Source organism: Lissotriton vulgaris, unplaced genomic scaffold, assembly GCF_964263255.1.
Source record: "Lissotriton vulgaris unplaced genomic scaffold, aLisVul1.2 SCAFFOLD_2326, whole genome shotgun sequence".
NCBI lineage: Eukaryota > Metazoa > Chordata > Amphibia > Caudata > Salamandridae > Lissotriton > Lissotriton vulgaris.
In genome coordinates this window covers 248,257-260,398 of record NW_028244456.1, presented here as the reverse complement: position 1 = coordinate 260,398, position 12,142 = coordinate 248,257, and positions in this window count along the sequence as shown.

Here is a 12,142-nt window from a genome sequence, read left to right as displayed (position 1 = left end):
CTTTCATTGATTGAAAGAAGAAATGCTTTCAAAACCAACTGGATTCCCGGAGATCTATGTTGATGTCAAGCCAGGATCCACCGGAGACTAGCATCCTCTGATCTTAACCTCTCCCAGGTGGCCACCCCAGCCAAGGAGCAACGCATCGGTCACTAAATTCAGCTCTGGTTGGTGAAGGGAGAGGGGCCTGCTGCTTACCCAATTTCAGTTGGTCAGCCACAAATGCAGGTCTTTTGCAAGATCTGGACTAGGTCAGAAAGAGCCCCTTGATGCTGCATATGCCAATGGGCATGTGTCACTAGTAGAGTGCAGGAGGCCATGAGTCAACACCCTCACAGTCAGTCTGACCGAAATCCAGGCTAGAGGCTGAAACATCAAATACCCCAGACCTCCTGTTCAGGAGAATAGGCCCAAAACTGCACTGCGTCCAGAACAGCTCAGTAGAACTGGAGCATCTGAGCGAGTTAAGTGTGACTTTAGGCCCCCAGTGAATGCAAGCGGTCCACTGTAGTCTGGAGGTGGCAGACAACTGCCTGGGGCCAGTATAGCCAGTTGTTGAGGTGGGGGGTGGGGGAGACTGGAAACATTGACCTCCACAGATGTGATGCAACCACCGCCATCAACTTGGCTAACAACTGAATGGCACTGGTAAGGCCAAAAGAGAACACATTAAACTGATAAAGCTCCGGGCCCACCGTGAACCATGGGCGTTGCTGTAATCCAGTCTCCAGGATCGAGGACCCACAGAATCTCAGCCATCGTGAGGATGTAGAACTCTTCCAGCAAGAAGTTCAGTAGGTGCAGGTCTAGGCCAAAACAGAGGCCTGCGTCCTTTTTTGGCATTAGAAAGTAACAAGAATAGCAACCACAACTTGCTTCTCGTACTAGCAACCTCTCAACAGCTTCTTTCAACAGAAAAGCCAGCATTTCCTGACGGAGCAATGAGAGATGGCCCTCCATCAGCCGGTTGTGCAAAGGCAGCATGAATGGTGGTGGTTGGGGAAGGGATAATGACTTGCAAAACCCACTTGTCCGATGTGGACTGCTAATGGCGAATCCTGCCTCCCACTTGATGCCCATGCTGATACAAGAACAAATTAAGGGGGTTTGGATGCTGCAGCTGCCCGGGGGTCAAAGTGGTTCTATGTTGTCTGTAGTAACCGCGCCCACTGATGGAAGCCTGAGGGTCTTGGAGATGGGGTGGAAAAGGACACAGTTTGTTACCCTTACTGTAGTCGCAGAAATGGCAAAAGATAGACTGGGGTTGGCGGGCCATGGATAGGCCCAAAAACCTGACTGTAGCTCTGCTTTCTTTGAAGCATCCCAGCGTCTGCCTTTTTGTCAAAAAGGCAAGAGCCAGCAAGGGGCATGGCCATGAAGAAAGCCTGGACAACCCACAGATAAGCCAGTGTGTCTCTAGCAGGCATAGCGTCTCAGTGCAATCGGTGACGCAATCACGCAACCTAGCCAGTCTGTCATGTCCAGTGTACATCTAATGGTAAACTTTACTGCATCTCACTTGTCAAAGCTTTGGCCAGTATGGCTCAGGCCCAGAGACCATGAGCAGTACGTGGCCAACCCAACCCCACAGTGTGGATGTATTGCCCCCAAAGACAAATGGTGTTCGCTGACCGCAGACTATGCTGGGTGGGGGTGGGAACATCCTCTTGCCAAAGGTATCAAGGAATCTTGATTCCTAAGGTAAGGAACCTGCCAGGGTTAACATGAGAGGTACAGGCTTGGATCACTGAGTGAGGGGTGAGGTGCTGGGAGAGGAAACTGAGGTCCCCAGGAGCTGGGCAAATGGCAATTGTTCAATGCACAGAAACCCCTGCGAAGGGCTGCCCCAGCCTCCTGCCCACGTATGGAATCAGTGGAAACGAGACAAAGCATAGGCAAAGATCCCCGACTGATTCATCAACAGAGTATTGCTCATGGACTGACAGCGTGAACTTTTCAGAGAAGATTTGGCATTTTGACATTTTCTGCTGCAGCCAATACATCTATGCCTGGGGTGCCCCACCTGCAGAAGTAAGGGAGCAGGTCTTGCAGGTGGAGCTCTCATTGGTGGAGTTTTTGCTACGTTATGCTGAGCAGGTCAGCAAATTGGTGGTCCACCCCTTGTAGGTCCTCTAGCAGAAAATGAACCAAGAGATGGATGGGCCAGCACCAGAACTGTTGGACTATGGCCGACAGGGGAAGCGAGTGCCCCCTGCACCTTTAACATGGTGGTCAGGTTAGTGGTAAGCACCAGGACTACCTTGTATTGAATCTTAAGGAAAAATTCCTTGAAAGCTAGTTGAATGGTCAATAGCTCAAAATGGAGATGTGAAGACCCCCAAAGATGAGATGGCCACAGACCTTGGATTGTCATGTTGATTAAATGGACTTTCCCAGCCAGCTAGGGATGAGTTTGTGGCCATAGTTACTAGTTACCTGCAGAACAGGGTCTGCAAAGGCCCTGCAACACATTTTTGCTGTTCCACCACTGCAGAGAGCAATGGGTGCTGGCCCATACTAACACTAGATCCTCCATCTGACCCTCCACATGTGACCACTGACAAGGCCCTCCTGAAGCAGGCGCATATACAGCCCAAAGCGTGCACTATATCTATGTATGAAGCCATCATTCCTAAGTGGTGCATAAGTATGTGAACTGAAAGGGAACAGTGGTTAAAATCTTTTTTTAAATAGTTGTTTTAAAGGCTGCTCCATTTGTGGGCTGAGGAATGCCTTTTCCACTATAAATTTGACAACTGTCCCTAGGTAGGGTTGGACCTGAAGTGGTTCAAAGTAGGACTTTGTGGCATTTACTGTGAACCCTATTAAAGTCTCACAGCTTGGGCACCGAGGAGGACTAGAGCCAAGGAACTTTTCGCTTTGAAGGTGCCGCTGGTATGTCAGTGCTGACAAGGGCTTGAGTATAGTGGTGCACCTGAAGTTGGCAGCGGTTTCAGCACTGGGCTTGGTGCCCCTCCCCCAGTGGGGGAGCTCAGCTCAGATTTACAGCTGCTTATGAGGGTGGTCAAAGTCTACAATACTCACAAGGTCTGCATCTGACCAAAGCTGATGGGAGAGTCCTCGAGGGAGTCTTCTTCCTGTCCTTGGAACAACTCCTCGCTGTACTCTGAGACCTCAGAGTCAAAGTATTCAGGGCTTGGTAGAGTGGCCGGGAGCACTGGCAACTCACCCAGCATCTCCTCTTACTCTTCTTCAGGGCATGAGGGTGAGGTGGGGGGGATTCCGCTTCACTGAAGATGTCCTATATGACACTATATTTACCAGTACTGCCTAGCTATTCGACCTTTTGCTTAGGGGGAGAATCGTATTGAATTAAACAACATGTTCCATAGACCTCTTTTTCCGTCAAAAATAACTACATTATTTTAATTTGTTTTCACATCTCAAGGCACATTTTGACAAATTTCACAAAATCTACAAATTTCACGTGTTACTTACAAATATCAAAGACAAAGAAAAATTCACATCCAAATTCTAACATTCATCACATTCATTCAACCATCCATTCCGTCACTATACAGTTCAATCCAATTTACATAAGTTTTATACAAATAATTACAAAAATTTACAAAAACAGCTATGGGAATTGTTTTAGTCTTTTTTTTCTAAATAGTTTTTTTCATTATGATGTTCCTAAAGCTGTGCGAATAACTGGTCTACGCGTTTCAAACTCCCTTAAATAAGGGGAGTTCTCATCAGGACCACGTAGCTGAAAGACAGAATGACAAACTAGTGCCAGTCTTTTGGGATGCCTTCCCTTTTTATACTTTTAGTCGCAAAAGGTAAGATTCTCTTACCCTATTATAGCTTTAGTGGCCACCACTACAACAAAAAAGAGTAGGGATAAGATCTTCAGTCACACATACTAAACGGGAACCTCATCAACAAACTGAAAAAACACCTGTCGCTAGACCAGGCAAGCTTTTACTTACAATGGCCGTTTTCTCTACATGTGCCTTGAAACTGGGGCGATGTAAAGGACTTTCCTCGTTTCTGCCGATAGATAAAGTCATGTATTAGGACATCTGTTCTTTTTTATATATGGGGCTTCTTCGAGTTCCTTTGCATGAGCCACTTACTTTTAGGCGGATTCTGTTGAAGATGTGGCTTCAATGGTGATAGGATTAATTATTTCGGTGTTTTTAAGCATAATGGAGACATAACAAGTGTTGTCTGCCGTAGTCCATATTATTATTATTATTATTAGGGAGATTTATAGAGCGCCTGGTTACGCGCACCGGCGTGTCCCCGCGCTATGATAAGTGGAGTAAACAGTCCGAGCCGCCCTCAAGGTCGCCTACCTCCCGTATAAGTGAGTTTTACGTTTTTTCCTGAAAATGGACTCTGAAGGCTCCAAACGTAACTCCATAGGCAGGGCATTCCATTGCTTGGCGGCCAGATATCTGAAAGACCTGCCCCCCATTCGGGCCTTCTTTATTTTTGGAACTTTCAGTAGCCCTGTACGGGAGGAGCGTAGATCACGCAAAGGCTCATAGCGAGTCACCAAATTCTGTAGCGGAGCAGGGGCTTTGCCGCTCAGGATGCAGTGACACATGGAGAGAGCCTTAAACTCCACCCTTCTCCTGACAGGGAACCAATGTAATGCCTGGAGCGCTGCTTTAGAGGGAGATCTCTTGGGGAGCCTCAGGACTAAGCGAGCAGCTGCATTTTGCAGCACCTGGAGGCGGCCTATGGCCTTTCCCGTGGCCCCCAGATACAGCAAGTTGCCATAATCTAGGCGCGAGGTGAATAGGGCATGCACTAGCGTCCGACGCGCTTTGATAGGTAGGAGGTCTAAGACCTTCCTTAAGGTTTTCAGGACACCGAAGCATACCCCTGCCACCCAGCCAATCTGGGGGCCAAAGGCCAGGTCAACATCAAGCCACACTCCGAGATTCCTTGCTTCCTGGCAGGGGACTGGGGTTTCTCCCAGGCAGGGAGGCCACCATGCCGACGACCAAACAGATGGCCCTCCCCCCACCACGAGTACCTCGGTCTTGCTACTGTTTAGCTTCAAACAGTTGGCGGACATCCAGGTTGCCAGTTCTTGCATGCAAACTCTGAAAATGTCCGCCGCAAGACCAGGCATACGTGCGAGGGAGATGACCAACTGCGTGTCGTCGGCATAGGACAGTAGGCGCAGACCATGTCTTTCTACAATTGCCACCAGCGGAGCGACATAAAGATTGAACAAGGTTGGGCTCAGGGACGAGCCCTGAGACACGCCCTGGCCCAAGCTCATCTCCCTAGAGTAGCAGTCTCCCAGACGGACTTGAAAGCATCTGTTTGCCAGGAAGGACTGGATCCATCCAAGCGCAGCTCCTGATACCCCTCCTTCATTCAGACACTGTAGCAAGATGGAATGTGCTACAGTGTCGAATGCTGCGCTTAGGTCCAGAAGGATCAGGGCCATAGTCTGGCCCTCATCCACACCCTGTTGTAAAGCCTCTACTGACATAAGAAGTGCTGACTCCGTCGAGTGTCGAGGACGGAAGCCAAACTGAGAATCGTGGAGCAGGGAGGCCTCTTCCACAAAATTCATCAGTTGAAGGTTCACAGTTTTCTCTGCAACCTTCGCCATATATGGCAGGAGAGAGATAGGACGGAGATTTTCTAATTTTTCAAAGCTGATATTGGGCTTTTTCTGCAAAGGGAGTACCACCGCCCGTTTCCAGGCAATAGGTACAGTATGGGTCTCAAAAGAGGTAGATGACGAATGTAAGGCTCTAATACAAGCAGACTGCCCATCAACCGTTTGGGCATAGTGGGGTCCCTAGGAGAGCCTGACTTTATAGATCCACAGATTTGGATGAGTGCCTCAGTCAGCGGGGCAATGAATGTGGTCAGCCGTTGATCTCCCCTCACCTTGGTTGCCTCCTTGAGCTCAGGACTTTAGCTAGCTTGGTTAGGGAAGGTAGAGTAGATCTTGGCTACCTTGGCGAAAAACTCTGCTATTCGATTACAGCTATCCACCGAGCAAAGTTCTTCAGGGACTTCCCTGCCGAGAGTGATTTATAAATTTAAGAACAGTTCCTTCGTGGAACTTTCTGCTTCTTTAATCCTGATGTCAAAATACGTTGTCTTAGATTTCCTAATCAATCTGTGGTAGATGCGTCTGCTAGCTACGTAATCTGCTTTTGCTTGAATGGTGAAGGCTATTCTCCACGGTCTCTCTGCACGTTTGCATGCGACCTTAGCCGCTCGCACCTCCTCACTGTACCATGGCGCCGTTCTCTGAACACGGCCCCCGCTCTGGCCAAGCCGAGCGGGGCAACACGGTCCAAAGCCTCAGTGATACGCTGGTCGAAATTAGTGTGGACTTCCTCCACACCCTCCCCCCCTGGGTTGCCCCCTATAACGAGTGCCTCATTGAACTTAGTCTGGGAGAAGGCAGCCCATCTACGCCTAGGATGTTTTGGTACAGACTGCTCCAATGGCCTGGCTCCCTGAATATGAATCAAAAAGGGAACGAGATGATGGTCCGACCAAGGGATGGATACGGGGTCAGAGCCTCCACCTGTTCCCAATTGGCGAATATAGGGTCCAGTAAGTGGCCCAGTTGATGAGTGGGATCATTAACTTTCTGCTCAAGCTGAAGTGCTTTCATCGCTTGACAGAGGTCCCTGGCCGCCTTGTCCGCAGGGTCATCTAGATGGAGGTTGAGATCACCCAACACCAAAAATTTGTCTGTGCGCAATGCGGCCTCTGTGATGCCTTCTACCAAGCTCTCGCCAAATTACGCCGCCGTGCCAGGTGGCCTATATATCAAGAGGCCCTTCACTGTGCAGCCTCCATTGACCAGAATGGAGAAAGCGCCTGCTTCACTATCCTCAATCATGGTCTGCTCCAGCTGGCATTGTAGTCCCGGTTTAGCTACGATGGCTATCCCTCCACCTCTTCCTAGTAACCTATCTTGCCTCAGTAGGGAGTAGCCCTCTGGAATGGCTTCAATGATCTCTGGCGTGGAATACGAGTCAAGCCATGTTTCCGTGAGGAAGACTAGATCCCATGGCTTCTCAGTAAGGAGATCATGCATGTCTAGTTTGTGCTTACGTAGGGATCGAACATTCAGTAAGCCGCAAACCAGATCGTGATGATCACTAATTGCCGCATTCCCCTGATTAAAGGTAAAATTACAGTGACTGCAGCCTGTGATATCCTCAGCATTCATGCCGTGCAGACATGAGCAGCGGCACTGGCTGCAGAGGGACAATAAGTCATCTCTACTCCAACGTAAATGTGTCATCGGAGAGGCAGGGGGCATGGCCCTGGCCCGCGCGCAGACGGGCTTAACTTCGGCGCGCTCGCTGCGCTGCCGATAGCACATCCGCCTTTATCCCCCCCAGCATCCCAACAACTAGAGCGCTGCAGGTAGCTGCCGGAAGTAGCTGGCTCGGATCTTCCACGCCCTCTGCTCGAACGGTGCTAGTCACCGGCGTCAGAACGAGTCCAGCGCTTCTTCGAACCGTTGCTGCAACTGCCTGCCTGCCTTCAGGTAACACCTCAGCAGAACAGAGTGCAGATTGCCCCCAGATCAATGAGCAACAGCGCAATTACAATTGAGCAGCACACGGGTAGCGTACATGCTCTCGCTCACACAAATGCCCAAAATTAGTTTAAAATGAGCTCACACGCTCTCGCAGCATAAAAAGTTGTAAAATCACCACTGCGCAGGTGAGCGCGCCGTAAAAGCGGCAAGGACACTGCCACTGTCCACTTACTGTTGCCACATCGCATTTTTGGAAAGCTATGCGCTAATCGATTCTTTTTACAGTCGGCATTCAGCTTCCCTTGGACTGAGAAAAATCACAGTGGCAACGTCCGGAGCGGATCGCGGCGTGTTGTGTGAGCTGCTATGCTTCCTGTTTGAAAATACGTGGTTGAAAGTGAAAGGCAGGGCCACGTTCGGGATCATGGACATGCAAAGTCTTTTGGGATTCGTAGTCCGATCGTTGCGGTGTCACCTAAAGAATGTAATAGTCTTTTAGCCCTGTCGATAGCGTCAGCAATCAGTCGCCGGGGATTATGGAAATTGGAGTCCTATGGTTAATAGCATTTCTTGTTTATTAAAGCTTTCTATTAAAAAACATTTGCTCCATGTACTGTTTGATGTGGTCCATCTATAAATTGGGGGAATTCATTGTACGTGATGGTATCTTCAAAGGCTAGAATGTCAGCATCGAATCACCATCGCCTCAAATTATGGAAATTGAAATACTGAAGTCGGTCAGATTACTATTTATTACAAATCCAGTATAGTCGAGCCAGAATTCTTGATGGGTTAAGAGATCATATTGACCAAGGACGGTAAGATATTTAGGGTCTATAAAATTCTGTGACCTCATTAAGACCGTCCACCGCTGTATTAAATTAAATGATAAGCATTGCTTCGCTCCTTGCAAGTTTATTTTTCCACCTGACCACCTCTCTGGTCACTTTCAATTTTGGCGATCACTGGCACCTCATGTCTTTTTCACTATGGTTATTTGCTATCCAATGGTTTACTAATGGCGCGGTCATGATGTTATTCTTTATTTCGATTTGTGCTGGGTAATCAGACTCCTGATCTCTTGGATCGTTTTCCCAATGTATAGCATCTCGCACGGGCATTTGATGCCATAAATCTCATTACGAGACTTACAATTTATGAACGCTTCATGTTTCCAAAATGTCTGTTTATGTTGGAATAGCATCCCTTCTTCGGTTGTTGAGCAGCACACACATGTGCCGCATTTATGATGTCCTTGTACCAGGGTCAGTCCCAATAGTGATCTAACCGTTTGATGTTTCTTATGGACTGCTGCCCGTACAAGATGATTTGAAATGCTTTGGTCTTTTTTAAAAGCAAATAAAGGTTTTTCTTTCAGTGAAGCATCTACATTCTGTATTAGATGCCAATTTTGCGGGATAACTTTTCTAAGGGGGACAATATGTAGATACACACACTATTCTTGCGAGATGGGCTTTTTCTTTTTTCTCTAAAAGGGCTTCTCTTGGTGTCCACCAAGCTCTTTTCATTTTTCTTTTAAGCAGTTTTTTGGGGTATCCTCTCCATTTCAGAAACAGTCACTCAAGAAATCTAAGAGAGAATTTACAGTTCGGTCAATACTTAAGGATCAAAAGGAATTGTCACTTCAAAGACGAGTATCTAATACAAGCAACTAAACTTACCAACAACTTGTTAGATAGAGGATACCCCAAAAAACTGCATAAAAGAACAATGAAAAGAGATGCTGTACATTGGGAAAACGAACCAAGAGATCAGGAGTCAGATTACCCAGCACAAATCGAGAATAAAGAATAACATCATGACAGCGCCATTAGTGAACCATTGGAGAGCAAATAACCATAGTGAAAAAGACATGAGGTGGATAGTGATCGCCAAAATTGAAAGTGACCAGAGAGGTGGTCAGGTGGAAGATAAACTTGCAAGGAGCGAAGCAATGCTTCTCATTAAATTTAATACAGCGGTGGACGGTCTTAATGAGGTCGCAGAAATTTATAGACCCTAAATATCTTACCATGCTTGGTCAATATATCTTAATCCATCAAGAATTCTGGCTCGACTAAATTTGTAATAAATAGTAATCTGACCAACTTCAGTATTTCCATTGCCATAATTTGAGGCGATGGGGATTCAATGCTGACATTATAGCCTTTGACGACACCATCACGCACAATGAATTCCCCCAATTTATAGATGGACCACATAAAACAGAACATAGAACAAATGTTTTTTTAATAAAAAGGTTTAATAAACAGGAAATGCTATTAACCATAGGACTCCAATTTCCATAATCCCCAGCGACTGACTGCCGACGCTATCGACATGGCTAAAAGACTATTACATTCTTTAGGTCTTTTGGTGACACCCCAACGATCGGACTACGAATCCCAAAAGACTTTGCATGTCCACGATCCAGAACGTGGCCCCGCCGTTCACTTTCAACCACATATTTTTAAACAGGAAGCATAGCAGCTCAAACACGCCGCGATCAGCTCCGGACGTTGCCACCGTGATTTTTCTCAGTGCGAGAAGCCGAATGCCGAAGGTAAAAAGAATCGATTAGCGCATAACTTTCCAAAAATGCGATGTGGCAACAGTTATATGGACTAAGGCAGACAACACTTGTTATGTCTCCATTAGGCTCAAAAACACTGAAAGAATTAATCCTGTCACCATTGAAGCCACTTCAACAGAATCTGCCTAAAAGTAAGTGGCTCACGCAAAGGAACTCTAAGAAGCCCTATATATAAAAAAAGAACAGATGCCCTAATACATGACTTTATCTATCAGCAGAAACGAGGAAAGTCATTTACATCACCCCAGTTTCAAGGCACATGTAGAAAACGGCCATTGTAAGTAAAAGCTTGCCTGGTTGAGACACGGGTGTTTTTTCAGTTTGTTGATGAGATTCCCGTTTAGTATGTGTGACTGAAGATCTCGTCCCTACTCATTTTTGTTGTAGTGGTGGCGACAAGCTATAAAAAGGTAAGAGATCTGACATTTTGTGACTAAAAGTATAAAAAGGGAAGGCATCTCAAAAGACTGACACTAGTTTGTCATTCTTTCTTTCAGCTACGTGGTCCTGATGAGAACTCCCCTTATTTAAGGGAGTTTGAAACGCGTAGACCAGTTCTTCGCACAGCTTTAGGAACAACATAATGAAAAAAACAATTTAGAAAAAAAAAAAGACAAACAATTCCCATAGCTGTTTTTGTAAATTTTTGTAATTATTTGTATAGAACTTATGTAAATTGGATTGAACTGTGTAGTGACTGAATGGATGGTTGAATGAATGTGATGAATGTTTGAATTTGATGTGAATCGGTCTTTGATATTTGTAAGCAACATATGTGAAATTTGTCAAAATGTGCCTTCAGATGTGAAAACATTAAAATAATGTAGTTATTTTTGACAGAAAAAGAGGTCTATGGAACATATTGTTTAATTCAATACGATTCTCCCCCTAAGCAAAAGGTTGAATAGCTTGGCAGTACTGGTAAATATATTGTCATAGTTTAGTGAGGCTTGTCCTTACTGCCATTGAGCCGAAACCATTCTTTGGTTTCACTGAAGATGTCCAGCATCTCTGATGTGGACTGAGCCATCCTGCTGTGTGCCCGTCGATATTGGCACTGATGGCAGACTTCTTGCTGCAGGGCACAGACCAGAAGTCACAAGTCGCCCACAGCATGTAGGTCAGTGCAGAAATTCCTAGCATCATACTGGGGGCATCCGTTCCATTAACTCGCAAGCATCTTCATTCTTGGAAAGGATTCCAGAGCACACAGTGGCCCAAAGGGCCGAGAGTTGAGATGCCCAGATACTCACCATTGATGGGACCAGTACAGCAGGTGAAAAAACGCAAGTCTTTTCTCAACATGAGTGTAAGCTGGCAGACAAAGCCACAGCGAGAACAGGCAAACTTGTTGAGACTGGGAGCAGTGCTATTGGATCAAAGCCGAACCAGATGGTGGAAAAAACAAACAATTGAGTCTGTGACCATGCACATCTACATTGAGAGCCGGAAACCTTGTGACTCGAAAGACTCAAAGAAATACAACTTGCAATGTCCACACTCAACATTAGATGGCAGGAGTATGCAGATAATGTTTTTCTACAGCCACGTGTTAACAACAGAGCTTAAGAAGATTCATTTACAAAGGATATGCAGTAAAATATCTGAGCAGTTGAACCAGAGGGCAGTAGAATACTTCCATAGGAAGGGGCACTCAGGTACTTGCCTACATGGTCAGCAAGGACATGTGAATGGAACTGATTTTGTATGGGAAGTGTCTCCACATCATTTGAAGTGAACACAAAGGTGCAATTAGTATTCTGGGACTTCGCACTTAATATTGTGTATATGTGATACCTGCACAATCAGTCTCATTAGCTGATTACTGCAGGGGGCTTGTCGAACCTTGTTCCTGAGCGGGCATGGTTGGCTGGAGGGGGAATTGGAGAGGAGGGGTCGAGGCCAGAGATCTGCTGGGGTGGACTTGGTTACTATCACCCCATTTCCGATTGTCATTGTAAAATCTAAAGCGGTGGTCATGGTGTCAACAGTGGACTAGATTAAGGCCCTAGGTTTGCGCAGCAGTATGTGACCGATCT